We start from the raw sequence: 26,384 nt of genomic DNA, 5'->3' as shown, positions 1-26,384 counted from the left end.
CCCGTGTCACGATGAGCGCCGGTGGACACCTCCGATCCTTATCAGGTCCGGGAGACCCTGCGTTGGCATCTATCACCCTTCCTGATGCCTCTGCCCCTGCCACACTACCTTCTTCAGCGCTATTTTGTTTGCTAGTCCCTCCTCCTGGGATGTTCTCCTAGGTTGTTACTGCCCTCATTCCCTTCAGGCGGATCAAATACCACTTTATAGGAAAGGCCTTATTCAGGGGACTAATGACTACTAGGAAGGAATTTTTCACTCATTTCCCTTCTCTTTTCCCTGCTTTGTTTTTCTTTACAGCAGTTACCGGCGCCCGTTAAATAATATATTTACCTGCTTATAAGCTTAAGGTCAGCAACCCCCACCTGGAACAGCAGCTCCTGGAGGGCGCTTCCAGGAGCTCAGTACCCGGAAGGAGAGTTGTGGGACGTGCCAGGAGGGGGCGGGGCTTGTTGTGGCAGCTTCCGGAAGGGGCAGTGCCAGAGGATTCTGGAAAGGCTCTGGTGTTCCCAGAGGTGAGGCAGAGAGATGGTGTGGGGGAGTGGGCCGTGGATGAGACTGTTGTTGTAGCTGCTGTGGCTTAGGGCATGTGTCCGCCCCTCCCTTCAGGCCTGTCCAGTCGGAGCAGCCGCTCAGGACCCGCAAGGCACGGCCGGGTGGGCCCCGTGGGGCTTTCTCATTGACAGGTGGAATAGAGGGTGCACCCTGAGGAGGGGTGTGGGGGTCCCCAGTGATGTCTTAGCCAGCATTTGCAAGGCTGAGGATGCTTTGTGGAGTTTTACTTAAATTTTGTACAGATTCTTTATGCTTTTGAAACCGGGAAAATAATTTTGTTGGAAAGCATTTGAGGGCTCAGAGAAGTGGTAGGAAAAGACCACGGGTATTGAGCAAAGCCAAAATTTTGTGTTTTGAGGGAACTTTTCAGTACCTTTCTGAAAATGCTTTTGTAATGTGGAAGATCCGCAAACCCCCAGGAGGTCTACCTTCTCTGATATTCCTCTCTGAAAAGTCCTTCTTTCCTTACCTCATGAATTTAATGCCATCAAAACTTAACTAACGTAATAACCAAACCCTCCCTTGTACGTTATGGGCTCAGAGCTGTCAATTTCTTTATCTTCTTGGTTTCACTGGCAAGCACTTCCCTTCATTTTTTGACACAGTGAGTCTACGCCGCCTAACTCCCTGAAATTGTGTGGTCAAGTGGTCGGGGGCCTCCTAGTGGCCAAATTTAGGTACTTTTACCTTTTTTTTTTTTTTGCGCCTGTTAACAGAAGCACAGTTAATGATTCTTGGTTCTTCCTTTTTTCCCAGCTTCGCTTTCTGGTTCTTCATCATTGGCCTACCTTTCTCCTGTATGTGTTTCCTGATGTAATTCCATTTTCCTTTTTAGAATACTATCCTGTAGGAGGATGCATCCTATCCGCTCCTGATACTTTAACAACTGTTTATAGGCTTATGGTTTGTTAAACTATTTTGTTTGTTTTCAAATCTTTCTCTTAAGTTTATTCCTATAGCCTTATATCCATGTTCCTAGTGGATATATCTACCTGAACTTCCCACATGAATGTAAAGGATAGATGGGAATTATTAAATGAATGATTGGGGTGCCTGGGTGGCTCAGTTGGTTAAGCGACCGACTCTTGATTTCTGCTCAAGTCATGATCTCATGGTTTGTGGGGTCGAGCCCCTCATTGGGCTCTGTGCTGACGGTGTGGAGCCAGCTTGGGAGTCAGTCTCTCTCTCTCTCTCTCTCTCTCTCTCTGCCCCTCCCTCACTCTCTCCAAATAAATTAACATAAAAAAATAAACGAATGATCATAAATAGGACTCTAGGGAGGAAAAAAATGCACTTAAAATGACTGTTAACCCTTGGGTGACAGACCTTGAGAATGTTATGAAAATCAAGGACTTTCTCCCTAAAAAGCTGCACACTAATTTTTACCTATAGTTTCAGAACTTCCCAGACTTGGTGTAGTTCACGAACTCAGACCTGGATTAGGGCTTTCTGAAATAATGACAAAATGCAAAAGTGTGTTTTCACAGATAAACATTAGATTTAGAAGCTTACAATAAAAATACATTGTAGTCTGAGCTTTATGGGCCATTAACCTAATTTAGTACTTCAGACTCACTTATGGAAACTTAATCTTTGGAAGCAGCATCAAGAATGAAGAGTCTGGAGCCCAAGCATGAGAGTTTCTGATTAACTGTGGTTTGTGTGTTTCATAGTCCCAAAGGGATCTACCTTATTTTGGTCAGAGGCCAGAGTGCTACAGACCTTTCAGAAAATGTTTGCTAGGGAGACTGTTGTCTGCTCCTCTCCTGAGGACCAAAGGACAGCTGAGGTTCTGAGGCCTGCTGCTGTCTGAGTAGGCAAGAATGACAGAGGTACAAGAGACTTCTGCGGTTTTATTCTAGCACAACCTTCCTCTGATGACTGGTAGGACTAGTGATTTCTCAGTTCACAGTTATTCCTTTAATGGTGAGTGCTGCTTTGAGATTGACCTCACTCTTTCCTGAATTAAATCTCTTTCATCTCTTCTTGTGCCAATAGGCTACTTAATATTTCTTTATTGTATTTTGTAAAGATGAGATCTAAGGACTTTAGCCACTCTTTTTTTAAAGCCTTCTCTTGGCTTTCATGATCCCACTGTCTTCTGGGTTTTTTTTGTTGTTGTTTTTTTTTCTGTCTCTCTGGGTACAACTTCTCCGCTCTCCTGTGGTCCTCTTTCTCACTTCTCAGTTAGGGTCAGAGTTTCTTTGTAGCCATTTTGCTTTCCCCGAAGGCTCATCATTGCAAATACTACCTATGTATTGAGAACTCTTTAATTTTTAATTCTAATTTTTACCGTTTTCTGGCTAGAAGCTGCAGCTCTACTTAAATGGCCCACAAGTTCTTCCATCTTACTGTATCCCAAACCAGGCTCATTTTATGTCCCTTAAATGGTTCTTGCTTCTGTTTTACCTATTTTTGTAAATGGCAAAAATAACTGTTTCTCCTAGTTATAGATTTTTGTTCTAGATTCCATCTTATCCCTCCACTGCTCTTAGTAACTATTTATGTGAAATAACTTTCAGTCTTTAACTTTAGCAAGAAATTGATTTGTTTCTATTTCGTTTTTAATATTCACAGTTTAAGAGTTTAGATATATACTTCCCATTTTATCCATGAGGAAGTAGGCTTCCTTTTTAAATTATTAATTACATAAAGAACATCTATGTACTTGATCCTTTTAAACAATTTAGACAAAACAGAAACAGAGAAAGATGTTACAATGCCCTCTTCCTTCATTTTCTTCCTATCTCTAGAGCAAGTGGTTTTTAATTGGGAATGATTTGCCCTCCAGGGAATATGTAGCAAGGTCTAAAGATAATTTTTGACTGAAGATAATTTGGTCATGACTGAGAGGGTATTATTAGCATCTGGAGGGTGGAGGGTAGGGGTGCTGCTAAATGTCTACAGTGTACAGAACAGCCCTGTGACAAAGTACCATTGGTCCCAAATGTGACTAGGGCCAAGGTTGGGAAACCCTGTTCTAGAGGAAATCACTGTATATCCATAATGTACTGTCTAATACTGTAAATGCTAGCCACATGAGGCTGTTTAAATTGAAATTAATTCAAATTAAATAAAATATGCAATTCCTCAGTTAGATTAACTATGTTTTAAGTGTCCAGCAGCCATATGTGGCTACTGAATTGAATAGATTATAGAACCTTTCCATTATTAACAGTAGGTTTTATTAAATATTTTAGGCATATATTATACAAAGTATATTTTACATAAATAGAATCACATCATACATGTTATTCTACAGTTTACTTTTGTTAATAATATGTCTTGAAAATTTTTCTATTTTCTGTTTTTAGTACATATAATTAAATTTAGTGGTCTTTTATCTCTCTGACCTCAGCCGCAGCAATATCTTACTTGACACATCCCCAAAGGCAAGGGAATTAAAAACAAAAATGAACTATTGGGACCTCATGAAGGTAAAAAGCTTCTGCACAGCAAAGGAAACAATCAACAAAACTAAAAGGCAACCAACAGAATGGGAAAAGATATTTGCAAATGACATATCAGACAAAGGGCTAGTATCCAAAATCTATAAAGAGCTCACCAAACTCCACACCCGAAAAACAAATAACCCAGTGAGGAAATGGGCAGAAAACATGAATAGACACTTCTCTAAAGAAGACATCCGGATGGCCAACAGGCACGTGAAAAGATGCTCAACATCGCTCCTCATCAGGGAAATACAAATCAAAACCACACTGAGATACATGTTCATGCCAGTCAGAGTGGCCAAAATGAACAAATCAGGAGACTATAGATGCTGGTGAGGATGTGGAGAAACGGGAACCCTCTTGTACTGTTGGTGGGAATGCAAACTGGTGCAGCCGCTCTGGGAAACAGTGTGGAGGTTCCTCGAAAAATTAAAAATAGACCTACCCTATGACCCAGCAGTAGCACTGCTAGGAATTTACCCAAGGGATACAGGAGTACTGACGCATAGGGGCACTTGTACCCCAATGTTTATAGCAGCACTCTCAACAATAGCCAAATTATGGAAAGAGCCTAAATGTCCATCAACTGATGACTGGATAAAGAAATTGTGGTTTATGGCACAAAAACAGACACATAGACCAATGGAATAGAATAGAAACCCCAGAACTAGACCCACAAACGTATGGCCAACTAATCTTTGACAAAGCAGGAAAGAACATCCAATGGAAAAAAGACAGTCTCTTTAACAAATGGTGCTGGGAGAACTGGACAGCAACATGCAGAAGGTTGAAACTAGACCACTTTCTCACACCATTCACAAAAATAAACTCAAAATGGATAAAGGACCTGAATGTGAGACAGGAAACCATCAAAACCTTAGAGGAGAAAGCAGGAAAAGACCTCTCTGACCTTAGCCGTAGCAATCTCTTACTCGACACATCCCCAAAGGCAAGGGAATTAAAAGCAAAAGTGAGTTACTGGGACCTTATGAAGATAAAAAGCTTCTGCACAGCAAAGGAAACAACCAACAAAACTAAAAGGCAACCAACGGAATGGGAAAAGATATTTGCAAATGACATATCGGACAAAGGGCTAGTATCCAAAATCTATAAAGAGCTCACCAAACTCCACACCCGAAAAACAACCCAGTGAAGAAATGGGCAGAAAACATGAATAGACACTTCTCTAAAGAAGACATCTGGATGGCCAACAGGCACATGAAAAGATGTTCAACGTCGCTCCTTATCAGGGAAATACAAATCAAAACCACACTCAGATATCACCTCACGCCAGTCAGAGTGGCCAAAATGAACAAATCAGGAGACTATAGATGCTGGAGAGGATGTGGAGAAACGGGAACCCTCTTGCACTGCTGGTGGGAATGCAAATTGGTGCAGCCGCTCTGGAAAACAGTGTGGAGGTTCCTCAGAAAATTAAAAATAGACCTACCCTATGACCCAGCAATAGCACTGCTAGGAATTTACCCAAGGGATACAGGAGTACTGATGCATAGGGGCACGTGTACCCCAATGTTTATAGCAGCACTCTCAACAATAGCCAAATTATGGAAAGAGCCTAAATGTCCATCAACTGATGAATGGATAAAGAAATTGTGGTTTATATACACAATGGAGTACTACGTGGCAATGAGAAAGAATGAACTATGGCCTTTTGTAGCAACGTGGATGGAACTGGAGAGTGTGATGCTAAGTGAAATAAGCCATACAGAGAAAGACAGATACCATATGGTTTCACTCTTATGTGGATCCTGAGAAACGTAACAGAAACCCATGGGGGAGGGGAAGGAAAAAAAAAAAAAAAAGAGGTTAGAGTGGGAGAGAGCCAAAGCATAAGAGACTGTTAAAAACTGAGAACAAACTGAGGGTTGATGGGGGGTGGGAGGGAGGGGGGGGGTGGGTGATGGGTATTGAGGAGGGCACCTTTTGGGATGAGCACTGGGTGTTGTATGGGAACCAATTTGACAATAAATTTCATGGAAAAAATAAAATAAAATAAAAAATTGGGGGTTTTATTTAAAAAAAAAAGAAATTGTGGTTTATATACACATTGGAGTACTACGTGGCAATGAGAAAGAATGAAATATGGCCTTTTGTAGCAACATGGATGGAACTGGAGAGTGTGATGCTAAGTGAAATAAGTCATAAAGAGAAGGCCAGATACCATATATTTTCACTCTTACGTGGATCCTGAGAAACTTAACAGAAACCCATAGGGGAGGGGAAGGAAAAAAAAGAAAAAAAAAGATGTTAGAGTGGGAGAGAGAGCCAAAGCATAAGAGACTTTTAAAAACTGAGAACAAACTGAGGGTTGATGGGGGGTGGGAGGGAGGGGAGGGTAGGTGATGGGCATTGAAGAGGGCATCTTTTGGGATGAGCACTGGGTGTTGTATGGAAACTAATTTGACAATAAATTTCATATATAAAAAAACAACAAAAAAAATAATAAATTTAGTGGTCTTTTGAGATAATTCAATTTTATAATTTAGCAGTATGTAATTTTACTTTTTAAAAAGTTTTTGTGCTTGAATATGATATACATTCTTTTTTGTCTAGTTTATTTTACTCGGTGTTATGTTTTTAAGATATACCCATGTTGTTTTTGTGTATCTGTAGTTCATTCCTTTTAAGTACTTTATAGTATTCCATTGGATGACTGTATCATAGTTTATTTATCCATTCTCTTGATGGACATAAGAATTTTTTCCACTTTGGGGATATAATGTACTCTGGTCTGAATATTCTTGTACTTGTTAACTGTACACACATCTCTATTCATTTCATGCATAGGAATGGAGTGATAGTGTCATTGGAATTTACTAATTATAACACTTTCTCAAAACAGTTGTATCTTCCCTCTGACCAACTATGTGTGAGAGTTCCCATTGCACAGTCACCTTACCAGTATTTTGTGTTTGTCAAACTCTTATGTTTCAGACTTTCTGTTGGCATGTGATTGTATCCTGTAGTTTTGTTTTACATTTCTCTTATTATGAATGATATTGAACATATTTCATATATGTATTGGTCACCTGGATATTCTTTTATGAGTTATTTTTGAGTCTCTGATGCATTTTTCTATTGATTTATTTTTCTTACTAATTTGTAGGAATATTTGACATATTCTGGATACAAACTTTATACTGTTTATATATGCTGCAAAGATTTTCTCTTGTTTTAATGGCTTGCCTTTTCTTTCTTAGTGGCAATTTTTTTTTTGAAGAGAAAAAAAAGAAAAGCTTTCTTCCTAAGATCATTCCCCAATAGCAAAATAACACTACAAAAATGCTCTGTTTAAGTGGGCTTGGTTCTTCATTTCCAACATTTACAATCACTTCAATATAATCTGAAAAGAAAAAAAAATTGTGTAAATCATTGTGTAAAATTAATTTTCTCTTTTTTTTCAATATATGAAATTTATTGTCAAATTGGTTTCCATACAACACCCAGTGCTCATCCCAAAAGGTGCCCTCCTCAATACCCATCACCCACCTTCCCCTCCCTCCCACCCCCCATCAACCCTCAGTTTGTTCTCAGTTTTTAACAGTCTCTTATGCTTTGGCTCTCTCCCACTCTAACCTCTTTTTAAATTTTCTCTTTTTTCACATTGTATTCCAGTTTTGTTTTTTGTGTTTTTTAAAAAAAATTTTTTTTTACATTTATTTATTTTTGAGAAACAGAGTGAGACAAAGCATGAACGGGGGAGGGGCAGAGAGAGAAGGAGACACAGAATCCGAAGCAGTCCAGGCTATCAGCACAGAGCCTGACGCAGGGCACGAACCCACAAACTGTGAGATCATGACCTGAGCCGAAGTTGGACGCTCAACCGACTGAGCCACCCAGGATGTAGCCACCAGTAAATCATCATCAAATGACTATACTTGCATATATCCCTTAAAATTTTAGAGCATTGATTTCTTCCCAACAGTAGGGAAATACTTGTTTTATCCTCTATAGTGTTTAATTTAATGCTGTATCAGAACTAGTTGATACTTACTTAGAACTTGATTATTCACTTTTTAAGCTCTTCTTATCCTTAGTACACAATAAGTTACTGTTTACTGGGTGATGTAGGGCAAGTTAACTTACAGACACTGTGGACTAATTTCCATAGCTATAGAAATTGGACACTATGTCAATTCCATAATTTTGTTATTATAACAAATAGCCTATTGCTTAGATAGAACAGTTGAAAGAATTTGTAAACAAAAGGACTAAGCAGATGATTGAGTTTTCGCTAATTGGTCAGGTCAAGGGAGAGAATTATAACGACTATAGATTTCTGGTTGATTTATAGCATCACCTCAGAGAGATGGCACCTTACTCCTTGGTCACATGTTATTACTGAAGTATTTCTTGGTGCTGGGGGAGTAAGGATGGTGTCATGAGCCTGACTTCAAGTTACTAATAGGGAAATGAGTGTCCTGCCCATTTCTTTCAGTGGACTAAGCATAGATATCCTTTAGGGAAGACTTTCCTGGTATTTCACACAATATAAGTCCTTCATCTTTGTTCTTTTTAAAGCTTGTTTGGCTATTCTGGGTCCTTGCATTTCCATATGAGTTTTAGAATCAGCTTGTCACTTTCTGCAAAAATGCCATCTGAGATTTTGGTAGAGATTGTATTGAATTTCTAAATCAATTTGCCAACTTAATATTAAGTCTTCTAGCCCACAAATAGAAAATGTTTTCTTTTCACTTAGAGTTTTAAAAATTTCTGTCAGCATTATTTTGTAGTTTTCAATGTAGAAGTCTTATGCTTTTGTTAAATGTTTCTATGTATTGTATTCTTTTAAATGTGTATATATTTATTCAAATTTCCAGTGGAATTAACAGGCAGCCTTATATTAGTTTCAGGTGTACAATATAGTGACTCAGCAGTTCTATAAAATATTCTGTGCTTATCATGATAAGTGTATTCTTCATCCTATTCAGCCTGTTTCACCCATTCCCCCCATCCACTTGCCCTCTAGTAACCACCAGTTTATTCTCTATAGTTAAGAGTCTGTTTTTTGGTTTGTTTCTTTTTTTCTTTGATCATTTGTTTTGTTTCTTAAATTGCACATCTGAGTTAGATGATTTGTGTTCCTCTGACTTATTTCACTTAGCATTATACCCTCTAGATCCATCTATGTTGTTGCACATAGCATAATATTCATCGCGCATGTGTGTGTGCGCGCATACACTGCATTTTCTTTATCCATTCATCCATGAATGGACACTTGGGTTGCCTCCATATTTTGGCTATGGTAAATAATGCTTCAGTAAACATAGGGGTGCATATATCTTTTCAAATTAGTGTTTTTGTATTCTTTGCAAGTACCCAGTATATTTTTTTAACCTCTTTTAAAATTTTTTGAGGAGCTTCCATACTAGTTTTTACAGTGGCTGCACAAGTTTGCATTTCCACCAAGTGGCAAGAAGGTTTCTTTTCCTCTTCATTGTTACCAACACTTGTTGTTTCTTGTGTTTTTGAGTTTAGCCATTCTGACAGGTGTGAGGTGATACCTCATTGTGGTTTTGATTCACCTTTCTTTGATGTTGAGTGATGGTGAGCATCTGTTCATACGTCTGTATGTCTCCTTTGGATAAATTGTTCATGTCTCCTGCCCACTTTTTAATTGGATTATTTGTTTTTTTGTGTGTTGAGTTGTGTAAGTTCTTTATGGATTTTGGATACTAAACATTTATCAGGTATGTCATTTGTAAATACTTTCTGTCACTGAGTAGCTTATCTTTTTGTTTTGTTGATTGTTTCCTTCACTGTGCAAAAGCCTTTTATTTGATGTAGTCCCAATAGTTTATTTTTCTGTTGTTTCTCTTGACACAGAAGACATAGCTAGAAAAGTGTTGCTATATTCTTCTTGATGCTGTTGTTAATTGAGTTGTTTTCTTGGTTTCATTTTTGAAATGTTTGTTGTTAGTTTATATAAATACAGTTGATTTTTGTGTATTGATCTCCTCTCCTGTGAATTTGCTAAACTTTTTGACCAGTTCTAATAGTTTTCTTGTGAATTCCTTGGATTTCCTATTTGTAGTCTGTAAATCACAGTTTTATGTTTTCCTTTATAAGTTTTAAAAATTATCTTACTGTTTTGGCTAGAATTTCCAGTATAGTGTTAAACAGAAGTGGTAAGAGTAGACATCCTTCTACTGTTCCTGGTCTTAGCAGGGAAGCATTCTGTCCTTCATCATTAAATATGATGCTAAGTTGTGAGATATTCATACATATTGTTAAAGAGAAAATCATAGGCCCATGATGGAGTTACTTAGGCTAAGGCCCCATGTCAACAAAACAAGACTTAATATCTAACTGACCTAGTTGTAGGCTTTTGAGAATTTAACCTTGAATCACTCAATGGAATATCCTGGGCAGTATTAGGAAATGTACTGAAAACCCCATTCCATTCCCCTTAGAAAGGTGACCTTGCTTAAACAGTACATTCCTGGCTAATAAATTCCTTTTTATATGCCTGGTCTTTGCTTTTAGAAACCTTCCTTTTATTTAACTTGGGTGGAATTCCCCTCTGCTTGCTAGATGGAATGCAGCCTGATTCATGAATCATTTAAAAAAAGCCAATTAGATCTTCAAATTTCTTGATAAAATTTTGTTTCTTAACAGATTTGGTGACAACATCAGGATACCAAGTGAACTTCTGACGGCATTTGGGGACAAGGAGAAACACAGGCATGGCACTCCGAGAACTCTTTTTAGTTCGTAGTCTATCTCGTCATTTCTGAGGGCTGTTGGTAAGTCCCTCTTGGTTTTAGCTGCATTCTGTTTTGTGTTTGAGTTACTGTTCTAATTGGTTTTCCAGTCCAGGGTTAATGAGTCATTGTAGCCTGACAGAGGAGGCTCTGATGGAGCACTAGTCTGTAGCCCTTGGTTTAGTCTGCAGTTCCACATTAGAATCCTTTCCCATTTCCAATTTGCAGTCCTCATTTATTGGGGTTTGCTAGCTTAGTCCATGCATGGAATTGCTTGTGGTGCACATGGGGACTTCTTTTGGCCAGTCCACAGTGACATATTTTGGTTAGTCCTGATGTGCTCAAGTGCATGTTTATTTGTCTTGTTTTTTGTAAATAAAGACTATTGCTAGCCGGGATCTTGGAGGCCAAAAAGCTGTAAAAGTTGCTGGGCAAGGGTCAAGCATTTAAGAGCTGTTGGGAAGCAAGGAAGCAAGCATTCCTAACAAAAGACTACCATGTTAGGATAAGCTGGCTACAGAACTGGTTAGGTTGCTGGTAAGTCACTTGCTTCAAGAAAATGTCTGTGCAGTGAGGCACACTGTAAAACATGCACAATCCCGAACTCAGCACCATATCCCTTTTAGGTATTAGTTCAGCTCCCAGAGACCCAAAGGCTTAGCTAATGGGATCCTTAAATTCTAGAGTCAGGTGCATCACCTTCCAGCACACATGATTATTTTATGTCTAAAATCTGTGGTACCAGGAGCTGTGAATATTTACAAGAATGGCAACATTTTACCAAAAACAGCCTAGAATTACAGTGGCCATTATGGGGAACATTCCAGTTGTGATGAGATGGTTCACTTCAGAAGTGCACTTGAAAGTAAGGATTCCTGAATTAAATGAATGGAATGGAATACGTCTTTTAATTAGAATGCAGAAACTTCCAAAAGGCTCTAAGGTTCTAAAATAGCTTCATGCAGAGATTCATTACAGAAGGCTAATGAAAAATTAAAAACACAAGAGGAACCTAAAATAAAGTATGATATGATTGATGTGACTACCGCTGCTCTTCTCTGTTTTTCTTTACCCGAGTACTCACATTTTACTAATTTTCTCTCTGAACTGAATTTCTACCCTTGAGAAACTGTTAAAGTTACCTTTTATTTATTTTTATATTTTTATTTAAAAAAATTTTTTAATGTTTATTTATTTTTGAGAGAGGGAGCATGAGGAGGGGAGGGCAGGCTCTCTGCTGCCAGCACAGAGCCCATTGCAGGGCTCAAGCCCACAAACCATGAGATGGCCTGAGCTGAAACCAAGAATCAGATGCTTAATGGATTGAGCCACCCAGGTGCCCCTGAACAGTTGCCTTTTAAAATTAAGTTACCTCTGGGGCACCTGGGTGGCTCAGTCGGGTAAGTGTCCAATTCTTGGTTTCAGCTCAGGTCATGATTTTGCAGTTTCCCTAGTTTGAGGCCTACTTCGGGCTCTGTGCTGGCAGCTCGGACCCTCCTTGGGATTCTCTCTCTCCCTTTCTCTCTCTGCCCCTCCCCCACTCATACTGTATCTGTCTCTCAAAACAAATAAATAAACTTAATAAAAAAATACAATTAAATTAAATTATCTCAAGGTACATATCAACCCCTTCAGTTACCTTTCATCTCTTGGTGAAAGACAGAACTAAGAGCCATAGTTAAAGAATTTTTAAACTTATAGAGGAAGCACAAAAATTTTTTGAAGAATTTATAGTTTTCATTGAGGCTTCTGGAAGTGCTGACAATACTGACTCATTTTTTGGCCCTCCATTTTGTTTGGGCTCTTAGGGCTATGGGCTCTGGGCCCCTTGGAAGTTAACATACATATCTTAGAAATGCCCACCAAGGCTAGGATATGGGGAGGCTTGTTTTGGCCTCCCATGAATCTGTTAGAGATAATACAGTCTTTCCCCTTCTTGATGAAGAGGTGGTGCCATAAGATGTAATTAAGGGTTAATCCGAGGTGCCTGGGTGGCTCAGTTGGTTGAGCATCCGACTTTGGCTCAGGTCATGTTCTCACTGTTAGTGAGTTCAAGCCCCACATCAGGCTCACTGCTGCCAGTGCAGAGGCAGCTTTGGATGCTCTGTGCCCTTTTCTCTGCCCCTCCCCTGCTTGCATTCTCTCACTCTGTCTCTCTCTCAAAAATAAACATTTATTTAAAAAAGGTTAGCTGTCAGGTACGTGCAAACTCTCTGAGGTGTTTTGATCTCACTACATTGTCATTCTGTGCATCCTCTTCCTCTATAAAATCTGTGGACTAAGGTTAAGACCCTGCAGAGAATAACTGCACAGCTGGATTGTCATCTGCTCAATTCCCCCTGTCAGTAAGTTACCTTGATAAGGAAAAATTATGTTATAAGATGGCTGACAGGACTGATAGGGGAATTCCAGTTGGCACCCCAAGACTCTACTTCTGGGTTCTTCTCCCTACGCCACTTGCCACGTGCACCAAATTACTTCTGATGTGGAAGTAACAGACTATAAATTGTCCCCCATGCTTGTACTCGGGGTTCAGACCTCTGGAGAGCAATCTCCTCTGAGCCCGCCAGTATGAAATAAACCTCCTGCCTTCCAAGATCTCCAAGTGCCACTTGGTTCTTCTGCCAGATGATCCAGACCAGGTTCCATAACAGCCCTGAATAAAACTGTGTAAACTATATGGAGTGGCTTGCTTTGTTTTCCAGTCTCAAAGTGCCTTCCCACTTTGGGGGATGCTTTACTGTCCTTCTCTCACCTTCTAACAAGGCCTGTGATCCCGAGCTGCCAGATCTTTATCAGCTTGTGCACATGTTGGTCCAACCTGGGGAAGCCCAAAAATGGATGCAGGAAGCAAGATGGCAAACCCTCAAAGATGATATTCAGGATCCTCAACCAAAAAGGTTCACAAAATAGCAACTGAACTTTTAAAAGCCATTCCCAGAGTTTTCCCTGCTTGCACTGATTGGTCTATTATTCAAGAATGCAAATAAAAGAAAGATCTGTTGCAGACTTCAAGGTCCATTTGAAAGCATTCTTCCAATGGCATTCTGTTCAATACAATTAATAAGTCTACCCAATCTCTCTAGCTGCCTTATTTGTAAATGGATTATGCCCTGACATTTGTGGATTAATAAAAAGACAAAATAGGATAGGAGGCCTATTTTGAACTCATGACTATACTGAACACTTTGAAAGTCTTTGGACCAAGGTCATAAACTAATGGCCTTATAACTACAACTGCTCCTAGGCCAGAGACCTCAGTTAACACTGTTAACTGTTACACCCATGTTGCATCCCCCTGGGAGTCCATTATCAATAAGCTACCCCAGGAGCTGATGTCTCACTTGTAATTAATTAGGGCACTGGCGGGACGCCTGAGTGGCTCAGTAGGTTGAACATCCAACTTCAGCTCAGGTCATGATCTCACAGCTCGTGAGTTCGAGCCCCGCATCGGGCTCTGTGCTGACAGCTCAGAGCCTGGAGCCTGCTTCAGATTCTGTGTCTCCCTCTCTCTCTCTCTGCTCCACCCACTAGCATTCTGTCTCCATCTCTCTGAAAAGTAAATAAACAATAATTAAAAAAAAAAAATTAGGGCACTGGCGAAAAAATTGTCCTATAAGGTCCTATACAAGTTTATTAATAATCAGATACCTATATGGGCTCCTCCCAAAATTGACACGGACCTTCCAGTAAACTACTACCAGTAATATCCTTAAATAGCCAAGGAGAATGGTGAATATGAGAGCTATGTTTTCTACTTTAAACCCCATTCTCCTAGGACAACAATTCCCTTGGAGTGAAAGAGAAGTTTCCATACTGGGGGGTATCTAATAAAGTTCAGAGAGAATTTATATCTCAACAAGTACAAATGACTCTGGGCCCTTTCATTGAAAAACATTTCTTTCTCCCCTGTGATACAGGATAGCCTTGGTCAGTCTATTAGCTAGAGATCTCCTTTCTAAATTCAAATGTGAATACAGTTTGCCTCCAATGGTGACTTCACCTTAGAGTTCCCTTACTAACCTGAATCTGATTTTTAATGTTCTTCTTTTTTTTAATATTTACTTTTTGCATGGGAAGGAGGGGCAGAGAGAGAGGGAGACAGAGAATCCCAAGCAGGCTCTGCACTGTCAGTACAGAGCCCAGCATGGGGCTTGAACCCATGAACAATGAGATCATGACCTGAGCCAAAATCAAGAGCCTAATGCCCCCAGGTGCCCCAGATCTTTAATGTTCTTTACAATCTGTCCTTGATACAGAAGATGGATTCCAGCAGAAGTTTCCTAATTTAATTGAGGTGCCTGGCATTCATTGGGCTACTATGATTACTGACAATGGGAGAATTAAAAGTGTAGAGCATATAAACATTCAAATAGACAAAACCTAACCTCTTCCTAAATTGCCCCAATATGTGTTAAAGATTGAGGCCATACAAGGTATCACACCACTAATAGAAGACCTAATTATCCAGGGGTTAATCATTCCCTGTACTAGCTCCTATAATACTCTTTTATTTATTTATTTTTTTGGTCTTCCACAAACATAGTGGGAGGGAATGGCAATTTGTCCAGGACTTAAGAGCTATAAACAAGGTAGTTATTTCCTGTTTCCTGCTTGTTCCAAACCTGAATATTCTTTTGTCACAAATTCCACCAGAGTCAAAATTGTTTATTCTTGGAGACCATTTTAAGCATTCCTGTAGATTCCAATAGTCAGTATCTATTTGGTTTTACTTGGAAAAGTCAACAGTATACTTGGACAGTTATGCCTTGAGGGTTCATGGAGGCCCTTTCTTATTTCTCCTAAGTGCTCCACCAAAATTTAAGTACCCTACAATTCACTGGGAATTGACCCTTTTACAATATGTGGATGACTTCTTGTGGTCAGTTACGAAAAGGGCTTCCATAAAAGATTCCATTTAATTGCTGTAACAGCTAAAAAACAGTTACCTAGGTCATAATCTAAGTGCTAAAGGATTCTAGCTATCTTCAAAAAGAATTAAGCCAAGCTAGGAGTTTCCTGGATCCCAAACTTTGTGGATTTTTAGGTCTACCTGGTTATTACAGACAGTGGGTTTCTAACTTTTCCTTATTTGTTTCCTACTTTGTGAGCTTACTAAAATTTCAGTCTTCACATCCTTTCCTGGGACGATAAATATGAATAGGCCTTTATAAAATTAAAACAAGCCCCACAAGAGCCACCTGCACTAGGGCTATCTATTCAAAACCTTTTACCTTATTTGTACAAGAGAGATAACCAAGACCCCTGGCTCACGCAAAAACATGGCAGTAAACATAGAGCTACTGCCTATTATAGCCTTCAACTTGATTGAGTTGCTTGAGCCTGTCCATACTGCCTTAAGGCTATACCTGCAGCTGCAAAATTGGTAGAAGCCTCCACAGATCTAACCTTAGGAAATGACATTTGTTTTCAAACTCTACCAGCTGTCAGAAGCCTTTTAACTCTGAATTAACTCAATATTTCTATGCACTGCCCACCAATCTTTTATGAGATCTTTTTGTTTTCACCACCTAGTCTACATGTAAAATGTTGTTAACATTCTCAATCCTGCTACATTACCACCCCTGCATAATGAAGCTGAGCCCCATGACTGTGAGGTAATTAACATACCATTTCTTAACACCTCATCCTTATTTATAAGACACACCTTTAATCCTGATCTAATTTTGTGTGTTAATGGATCATGTCATAAAAATGAGAAAGGGAATTTCAGGCTACTGTGCTGTTACCATCCAATATGAACAACCGGAAAAGAGAAATCTCCCACAAGCTAACTCATCCCAAAAAACAGAACTCCATACCCTTACCAGAATATTCTAGATATCAAAATGCCAAATTGTTTATATTGATAGCCAGTGTGCCTTTGGGGTCGTTCATGATTTTGGAATGTTATGGAAACAAAAAGGTTTTCTCACATTCACTGGGACTCCAGTAAAAAATATTCAAGTAAAACAGTTTTCTAACTGCTATTCTTCTACCTTCTGAAATTACTATCATCAAAATTGAGGCTCACGCCAAAAGGACTGAAGCAGAATATCAGGTAATGTTCTAGGTGAGTTTCATGCAAAGCAGAAGCAACAGAATCTGTAAACGTTCATCTGTAGATAAGTTCATTCTGCTCCTGCAAAAAATGACCTCTTTTGCCTCATGTTCTTATGACATGGCAGTTGTGTGTTTCTGAATTAGAAAGATTAAATGGGCTGTAAATTCAGTGAACAGTGAAGGCTATGAGAAACCCAAGTTGGTTCTTCTAGTTACTGAGCAAATCCCATTGTTTGGTTGTTGTATTTCTTTTCCCCCCCATGGTGGGAAACCATGATGACTCAAATTACAAACATTGGTGAGGAGACTTCCATGAAATTTCAAAAACAGTCTATCAGCAATGTCTGACCTGTCAGGTCTGTAATCTTAGAAAAACTATTTATGTTCCCAGAGCCCTCAAACTTTCTCCCTCTGGACCTTTGGAACACATGAGCCTGGACTTCATTCATTTCCCCCAGGTATGGGTTATCAGTATGCTCTTGTTACTGTATATATGTCTCCTGTGATGAGGCTTTTTGGGGGTGACAGTGGGGTTCATGGGGTCTGGAGCCGATGACCAAGAAAGAATTCTTGAAGACATCTTTGGTGTAAAAAGGTGATTTTATTAAAGTATGGGGACAGGACCCGTGGGCAGAAAAACTGCTCCTGGACCATGAGGAGAGACTGGTTACATACTATGGGGTTGGGGCAGGTAAATTCCAGGGGAAGTTTCCAGTGAGATTTTCATAGGCTAAAGAAGACTTACAGGATAGTGGAGACCTAGCTATTGTCAAGCCTGGTTGTTTTCCCTCTAGCAAAGCATTAGCATTAAGACAGTAAGGAGTTCCTGGAGAGGCTTTTTACTCTGCCTGCCTCATGTATTTGTCAATGGGTTGCAGGTTATAAGGAAACTTAGTTCTATCTGCCATTTCCTTCTGCCTTTGTTTTCCACATCACTATGGACAGGTGGTGGAGACTTAGGTCCTGCAGGACTATGATCTCTATCAGTTAACCATTTGTTTTTACCCTTTTCCTTTGTTCATGGGTAGCCAGGAGTGCCCAAGGAATATCACACATATCCCATCTGGTTGGGTGGGAGAGGGGTGTTTGTGGCCTGTCACCTTGCCTTATACTCCCTCATCATCCTGGATGGGTTGAAGCTTTCCCTAGCTGTAAGGTTGATGCCCTTACGTAGTAAAGAAACTATTATCCCCTTACGTAGTAAAAAAACTATTAGAAAACATGTTTCCATTTGCAGTATACCTTACATAATTTCCAGTGATTTAGGCACCCACTTCACAGCGCAAATCCTACAAGTCTTAATAATGGCCTTGCAAACATTTTAGGATTATCAGTGTCCCTAGTACCCTAAGACATCAGATGAGGTTGAGAGAACTAATAGGATCCTCAAACTTAAAATCTCTAAGCTTGCTGAAAGAAACTGTTATGGAAACTGGTCTGGATCACCCAGCAGAAGAACCAAGCAGCACTCGGAGATCTTGGAAGGCAGGAGGTTTATTTTACACTGGTGTACACCAAGAGGAGATCATTTTCCAGAGGTCTGAGTCCAGAGCATCAACAGAGGGGACAATTTATAGTATGTTACTTCTGCATTCCTCATTAGTAGTGACAGTGGCAAGCGGGTAGGAAGGAAATCCTGGAAGGGGAGTCTTCAGGCAGGGACTGGAATTCCCTTAGCAGTCCTGTTGGCCATCTTGTAACAGATTTTTCCCTATCAAAACTATACTATACTGCCTTGAGTATTATCTCTAGCTCTGCTGAATATTCACAGCACCCTCTTTGGGAAACATAAATTCACGCCATATGAGATAGTCACCCTTAGACCATTGTGTGTTGGCATACAACCTTCTGTTGGTCCTCTGTTATCCCCTGCTAATATAACCAGCTACTGTAGATCTTTAATGTCTTATGCTAAAGCCTATCATTAACAGGTTAAAGCTTTACCTGACCTCAGTTCAAAAGAACCTATTGGTCATAGGCTAGGGCCTGGATACTAGGTATTTTTTTTCATCTTTTTTTTTTTAATGAAATTTATTGTCAAATTGGTTTCCATACAACACCCAGCGCTCATCCCAACAGGTGCCCTCCTCGATGCTCATCACCCACTTTCCCCTCCCCCCAACCACCCATCAACTCTCAGTTTGTTCTCAGTATTTAAGAGTCTCTTGTGGTTTGCCTCCTTCCCTCTCTGTAAGTTTTTTTCCCCCTTACCCTCTCCCATGGCCTTCTGTTAAGTTTCTCAGGATCCACATAACAGTGAAAACATATGGTATCTGTCTTTCTCTGTATGGCTTATTTCACTTAGCATAACACTCTCCAGTTCCATCCACGTTGCTACAAAGGGCCATATTTCATTCTTTCTCATTGCCAAGTAGTATTCCATTGTGTATATAAACCACAATTTCTTTATCCATTCATCAGTTGATGGACATTTAGGCTCTTTCCATAATTTGGCTATTGTTGAATGTGCTGCTATAAACATTGGGGTACAAGTGCTCCTATGCATCAGAACTCCTGTATCCCTTGGGTAAATTCCTAGCAGTGCTATTCCTGGGTCATAGGGTAGATCTATTTTTAATTTTTTGAGGAACCTCCACACTGTTTCCCAGAGCGGCTGCACCAGTTTGCATTCCCACCACAGTGCAAGAGGGTTCCTATTTCTCCACATCCTCGCCAGCATCTATAGTCTCCTGATTTGTTCATTTTAGCCACTTTGGCATGAGATGGTATGGTTTTGATTTGTATTTCCCAGTGTATCAGTGTATCACTGTGGTTTTGTATCAGTGTGGTTTTGATTTGTATTTCCCAGTGACATTGAGCGTCTTTTCATGTGCCTGTTAGCCATTTGGATGTCTTCTTTAGAGAAGTGTCTATTCATGTTTTCTGCCCATTTCTTCACGGGATTATTTGTTTTTCAGGTGTGGAGTTTGGTGAGTTCTTTATAGATTTTGGATACTAGCCCTTTGTCTGATATGTCAAGGACAAATGTCTTTAAAGCCTACTAAGTACTGAGCACTTTGTACCAGGTATCACAATATATTATAAATATTATTTTTTATTCAATTCCCAGTGCACACTATTCAACCTGTTCAACCAAAAAGCCATTGATACATCTTCGGCTTTTCTTCTCCTTTCGTGATACACATGCAATCCCTTAAATATCACCTCTATCTTTAATATGTATACCAAATGCAATCATTTCTTATTACTTTAACCATAACCACTCTCATCCAAACTACTATAACCTCTCTCCTGAATAAATGCAATAGTTCCTTAGCAGTGCTTTCCTCTACCTTTCCGCCTCTATAGTCTATTCTTCATGAAGGAACCAGAAGTGATCCTCCATGGTCTCCCTCATAGCAAAATCCTGAAGTCCTTGCCTCAGACTGCAAGGCCCTCCATGCTCTGGCATATGGCTTCTTCATCTGCTAAACCTCTCCATCCTTCCTTGTCCATTCCAATAACCTGTCCTTTACTATTCCTCAAAAACATCAACTATTCTTCATCCCTAGGTAGTTTATATTTATTATTCCTTGTGCTTGAAATGCTTTTCTTTATTGCATTCAGGACTGTACTCAAAAGTCACTTACCAAAAAAGGGCATTCATGTTCTTTCTCTATAAAATACTATATTCCAGGGGGCGCCTGGGTGGCTCAGTCGGTTGAGCGTCCGACTTCAGATCAGGTCACTATCTCACGGTTCATGAGTTCGAGCCCCGCGTCAGGCTCTGGGCTGATGGCTCAGAGCCTGGAGCCTGCTTCCGATTCTGTGTCTCCCTCTCTCTCTGCCCCTCCCCCATTCATGCTCTGTCTCTCTCTGTCTCAAAAATAAAAAAAAAAAATTTAAAAAAAATACTATATTCCAGCATTTTCTATACCCTTAGACTGGTTTATTTCTCTTCACAGAAGCTAATCAGAAATAACTGCTCTTCCTGTCTTTTGTAAAAATCTAAGTGAGACTATGCTCAGGGCTTATGATGACAATACGAGTAACTTCTGAAAACAAAACAAAACAAAACAAAACAAAACATTGGTAAAGGGAAGAAAAAGACAAAAGTCTAGTTAGGAGAACTGAGTACTACCCTCACAAACAGTAACTCTAAGAAAGAATTAGAACTCAGAATTGATGGTTCTGTGGTGTACCAAAGAGGACCAGGATTCCTGAACCCCCGGGTGGCACAAAAGCAGAAAATTGTCATCTTTTTAACAAAGCACTGTGCATGTGGACAAACATCTACATACTATTAGCAATGATCATGACAAAGTCAAAGTTAGAGGCCTTCCTTCTGTTTTTCTGGGGTCTTTGATGACTCAGTCCCCATGATGACTGAGAGCAAATTTCTCACCACAGCAGGAAAGAGGGTCTAAGTCAGATTTAATTTGAATAAAAATTTTCAGAAATGTTATTTCTTGCTTACCAGGCTTTAGATTCAACTTAATACCCATAAATTGGATCATCTTTCTTCTCTTCTTCAAATATTTAAATGATTCCATACTAAAGTTTGTAGTTTTTTTCTCTGTTCTCTGCTCTCTTTTCTCACAACTTGGTGGCTTTCATTAGTGATATACTTGGATTCCTTTCTCTTCATTTTTTTTTTTTTTTTGGTCTATTACTGGTTTTTTATTTGTGGTTACCATTAGGTTTATATATAACAGCTTATGCATATAGCATTCTATATTAAGTTAATGGTCACTTAAGTTTGGAACCATTCTACAAGCAATAGAGTTTTACTCCTCTCCCCCACATTTAAGGTATATGATGCATAACTTACATCCTTTTATTTTTTGAAACCCTTCACTGATTTTATAGACTTAATTTTACTGCTTTTGTGATTCCTACTTTTCTTTCTCCAGTTTATAGTCTTTTTTCCACTCAGAGTCCCCTTTAACTTTGTTGTAAGACTGGCTAAATGGTGATAAATGCCTTTAACTTTGGTTTGTCTGGAAAATTCTTTAAAAACAATTTTTTTTAATGTTTATTTATTTTTGAAAGACAGAGAGAGACAGAGAGTGAGAAGGGGAGGGGCAGAGAGAGACAGAGACACAAATTCTAAAGCAGATTCCAGGCTCTGAGATGTCAGCACAGAACCTTACATGGGGCTCAAACTCACGAGCCATGAGATCATGACCTGAGCCAAAGTCGGACACAACTGACTGAGCCACCCAGGTGCCCCTGTCTGGAAAACTCTTTATCTCTCCCTCTATTCAGAATGATAGCCTTGCTGGAGTATTCTTGGTTGCAGGTTTTTCACTTCTAGCACTTCAAATATATCATTTCACTTCCTTCTGGCCTGCAAAGCTTCTGCTGAAATTTCAGCTGATAGCCTTATGGGGTTTCCCTTGTGTATAACTGTCTTCTTTTCTCTTGCTGATTAAAAAAAAAAAACTCCTTGCCATTGCTTTTTGCCATTTTAATTACTGTGTGTCTTGCTATGGAACTTTCTGGGTTCACTTTGTAAAGGTCTCTCTGTGCCTCTTGGATCTGGATGTCTGTTCCCTTCCCTAGATTTGGGAAGCTTTTAGTTTTTATTTCTTCAGATAAATTTTCTGTCCCCCTTTCTCTCTCTTCTCCTTATGGAATCCCTTTAATGCAAATGTTATTATACTTGATGGTGTCACTGAATTCACTTAATTTATTTTTATTATTATTACTTTTCTCTCTTTTATTCAGCTTGATTTGCTCCATTACTCTGTTCTCTAGCTGCTGACACATTTTCTGTTTCCTGTAGTCTACTGTTTATTCCACCTAGTGTATTTTTCATTTTAGTTATTGAGTTCTTCATTTCTGATTGGTTCTTTTTATGTTTCCTACCTCTTTTTTTAAGGGTCTGAGTCCTCCACTCTTTTCTCAATCCAATGAGTATCTTTATGACCACTACATTAAATTCCATATCAGGCATATTACATATCTTCATTTCATTTAGGTCTGTTGTTGTAATTTTGTCTTGTTCATTTGGGATATATTTTTCTGTCTCCTTAATTTGTCTAAATCTCTGCATCTGGTTTTACAAGTTAAGAAAGTGCCTCCTGATCTTGAAAGTATGAGAAAGACACCCTGTAGCATCCTGCAGGGCAGTGTCCCCTCTTCACCAGAACCTGGCATTTTAGGGGTGTGTCCTATGTGTGTTGCCTGAGACCTGCTGTTGTGGCTGAGTCATATTTGCCTTCAGTTATCTGCCATCGCTCTTTTGCCTGCCAGGAGCAGGATTTGGTCCCTATGTCGTTAGCGAGCTAGTCTAAAGCTAAACTGGACTTGATTTGGGTCAGACTAGGCGTTTGCCAGAGCTGCTGTAGAACCAAAGTGCAAGGTGTTCTCACTGTGTTGTCCCCTGAGAAGTTTTCATTGGTGGGTGGGGCCTGCAGTCATATCAGATGTCTGGCCCCAGCCCACTGTTGGGGCTACAGGTGAGTTGGTGTGTGTGGTTTTCTTCCATTCTCTTCTGGGCAAGATAATTTGGGGTGGTGCTGAACTCTGTTGGGACTGCTTGCATACTGCCATGCCTGTGTGGCACTGCTTTGGACAGACTACTGCAGAGGCCAGGTTGGAGTGGGTGCATCAGCAGAAGAGTGTGGAGGTGGGGCCTGCAGTTAGCAAGCTAGGTGGAGAGTGTTTGTGCTATGCTGGTTCCTGCAGATATACAGGCTGGGGGACAGGGGAAGGAAATGACACCCACCAGCTCTTTGTTCCTAGATAAGTCACCTAAAGATCCTTGCCCCTCCAGCACATTCTCTGAGATTAATAAACAAATATCCCTCCCATACACCCCAGGTATTTTCAAACTGCTGCTTCAGCGAGGCTGTATGTTATGCTGTCTTTTTAAGGCCAGGGACTCTCATCTTTCAGCTTTCCCAGAGCCAAGCCCACTGATATTTAAAGTTCCAGTTGTTAAGCCCCACTAGTTTTAAGAACTCAGAAGTTAAGGGGCACCGGGTGGCTCAGTTGGGGGTGCCTGGCGTGGAGGTCTTCTCTTCTCTACGTCTGCAGTGTCCCTCTCTTTCCGGGGACAGTCTCACAGATCAGTTTGGCTCAGGACTGCATCTCTACCCTTGCTATTCTTTTTGATGTAGTCTCTTCTCTACATTTAGCTATGGAGAGTCTGTTCTGTCAGTTTTGGGTCATTTTCTGGCTACTTACACTGATGTAGGTATTATCTAGCTGTATCTATGGGATGACATGAGCCTAGGACCCTCCCACTTAGTCATCTTTGCTGGAATTCCCATAGCATATTTTGAATAAAATATAAAGTCCTGATCATAGTCTTCAAGACTCTGCATGACCTTGCCCTTTTTTAACATTCTAACTTCATCTGTCCCCATGTTCCCCTCTCTCCCTGTGTACCATACTTCTCTTTCAGTTATTCAAAAACGTCAAGCTCTCTTATAACTCATTTTGTTCCCTTTACCTACAATGCTATTTCCCCTCCTCTCTTCACACTCGGATTCATTCTAATCCTTAGGTTTCAACTTATATGTCACTGTCACAAGGAGGCCTTCCTTGAACATCCTATCTCAAAATCCTGTCCCAAGATTCTCCATCACTCTACTTCTTTGATTTCTATTAGCAAAATGTAGAGTTTTTCAGTTTGAATAAATAAAGCAAGATCTAAATACGTACTGCACACAAAAAACACACTAAAATTAAAATAATCTTAAGACAATTTTGAAAGTAAAAGAAAAGTAAAAAATATACCAGGCAAACAGCAATCATAAGAGAGCTGAAATGGTTATATTAATACCTGACAAGATATATTTTAAAACAGGAACTACTACTACAAACAAAAAGGAGTATTTCATAATGTAAACAGAGTCAGTATATCAGAAATATATCACAATTATAAATGTATACAGACTTATAGACGGCCCCCAAATATATGAAGCAACAACTGACATAGATAATTCAACAGTAGCTGGATATGTGAATACCTCATTCTTAATAACTTATAGAACACTACACAAAAAATCAGCAAGAATATAGAAGATTTGAACAATGTTACTGGAGAGTAGCAGAATATGGCACCCCAAAATATGCCATTTTGGCATAAGAATTATTTTGAGCTAAAGACACTTGAGAAACAAGAGATGCAAGAAAGGCATTCTGACCTTTCCTTTTCTTCCTGAAAGCAGCAGATAAAACTCCCAATGGGAAAGACACCCTTCCTATACTAGGAAGGAAAAAAAATTCTCATCACCAAAGACTGAATAGAGGCCTAGACAAATCTATACAAACAGACCTTGTTAAAGTAACTCTTACCTTCTTTTAGTCTTCCACTTATTTTAGTTTCCCACAACTGCTACATTGTTCAATCTGGTTTATAAGCACTTGAGCCTATCCACCTTTTGGGTCTTTATTTCCACATGGGGGCTCCCATGTAAATGTTAAGCTCTATGCTTTTCTCCCCATTACTCTGTTCTATATCAATACGATTCTCAGGCCCAGCCAGAGACCCTGAGAGGGTAGAAGTTTTAATTCCCCTACAATATCAACCAATTCAATCTGACATCTATAAAATATTCCACCAAACAGTGCTTGAATACACATTCCTTTCAAACAAGAATTCTCCAGAATATTTCATAAGCTCAATCATAAAATAAGTCTCAAAAAATTTAAAGAATGTTTACATCAAGCAAAGAATGCTTTTCAATTACATGAAATTAAATTAGAAACTAAAAGGTAGCAAAAAAGGATATCCTTTTTTTGAGGATATCCTGGATATCCTCAGATATTTGGAAATTGAAAAACATACTTCTAAAATCCATAGATCATAGAAGAATTTGCAATGGACACTAGAAAATATTTTTAATTTAATAAAAACAAAAATAAAATTTTTGAATTTGATAAAAACAAAAATAAAATCTCAAAATTTATGAGATGTAGCTTAAAGCAATACTTAAAAGTAAATTTATAGCTTTAAGAGTCTTTATCAGAAAAGTGTCAAATCAATAACCTAAGCTTCTACCTTAAGAAACTAGAAAAAGAAGGGAAAATTATACTAATGAAAGCAAGCAGAAGAAATGAAATAACAAGCATAAAAGCAGAAAACAATGAAATAGAAAACAGAAAAAAAAACAGAGAAAATAAAGGAACCCAAATGTTAAAAATAGAATAGATGAACGGATAAAGACAAGTACACACAAACATACAGGAATGAAAGAAAGAACATCACTATTGGCCATGCAGAAATTTAAGGGATTATAAGGCAATATTATAAACATCTTCATGTCAATAGAACAGACAACTTAGATAAAATGGAAAAATCCTAGAAAGGTACAATTACCAAACCAAACTCAAGAAGGTATAAAAAATCAGAGAGAAGTCTGGGAAGATGGTGGAGTATGAGGATCTTAGGCTCACCTCCTCCCACAGATACACCCAGACAAGAGCCACGTCACTGTAACTAACCCATAAAACGAATCTAGGACTGACAGAACAGACTCTCCACAGTTAATTGTAGAGAAGAGGCCACACTGGAAAAAAATGGTAGGAAGGGTAGAGTCCCAGGTGGGAACCAAACTAACCTATGAGATTAACTACAAACTCAAAGGATACCACAGCCATGGAGAACAGAGAGGAACAGAATCACATCAGGCAC

The 26,384-nt window shown here is 39.3% G+C and overlaps 1 long non-coding RNA gene across 1 annotated transcript in view; it reads left to right on the top strand.

Annotated features, from left to right (window-relative positions):
* The first annotated feature begins 460 nt into the window (after window positions 1-460).
* LOC107180158 overlaps window positions 461-26,384 on the top strand; it is a 37,389-nt gene continuing 11,465 nt past the window's right edge. Inside the window, exons 1-3 of the long non-coding RNA XR_001510889.2 lie at window positions 461-515; window positions 10,647-10,774; window positions 17,187-17,253. This is a non-coding gene — a long non-coding RNA (uncharacterized LOC107180158). The remainder of the gene's footprint in view (window positions 516-10,646; window positions 10,775-17,186; window positions 17,254-26,384) is intronic.

The sequence above is a fragment of the Panthera tigris genome, chromosome A1, assembly GCF_018350195.1.
Source record: "Panthera tigris isolate Pti1 chromosome A1, P.tigris_Pti1_mat1.1, whole genome shotgun sequence".
Taxonomy (NCBI): domain Eukaryota; kingdom Metazoa; phylum Chordata; class Mammalia; order Carnivora; family Felidae; genus Panthera; species Panthera tigris.
This window is presented reverse-complemented; position numbering and strand designations above follow the sequence as displayed.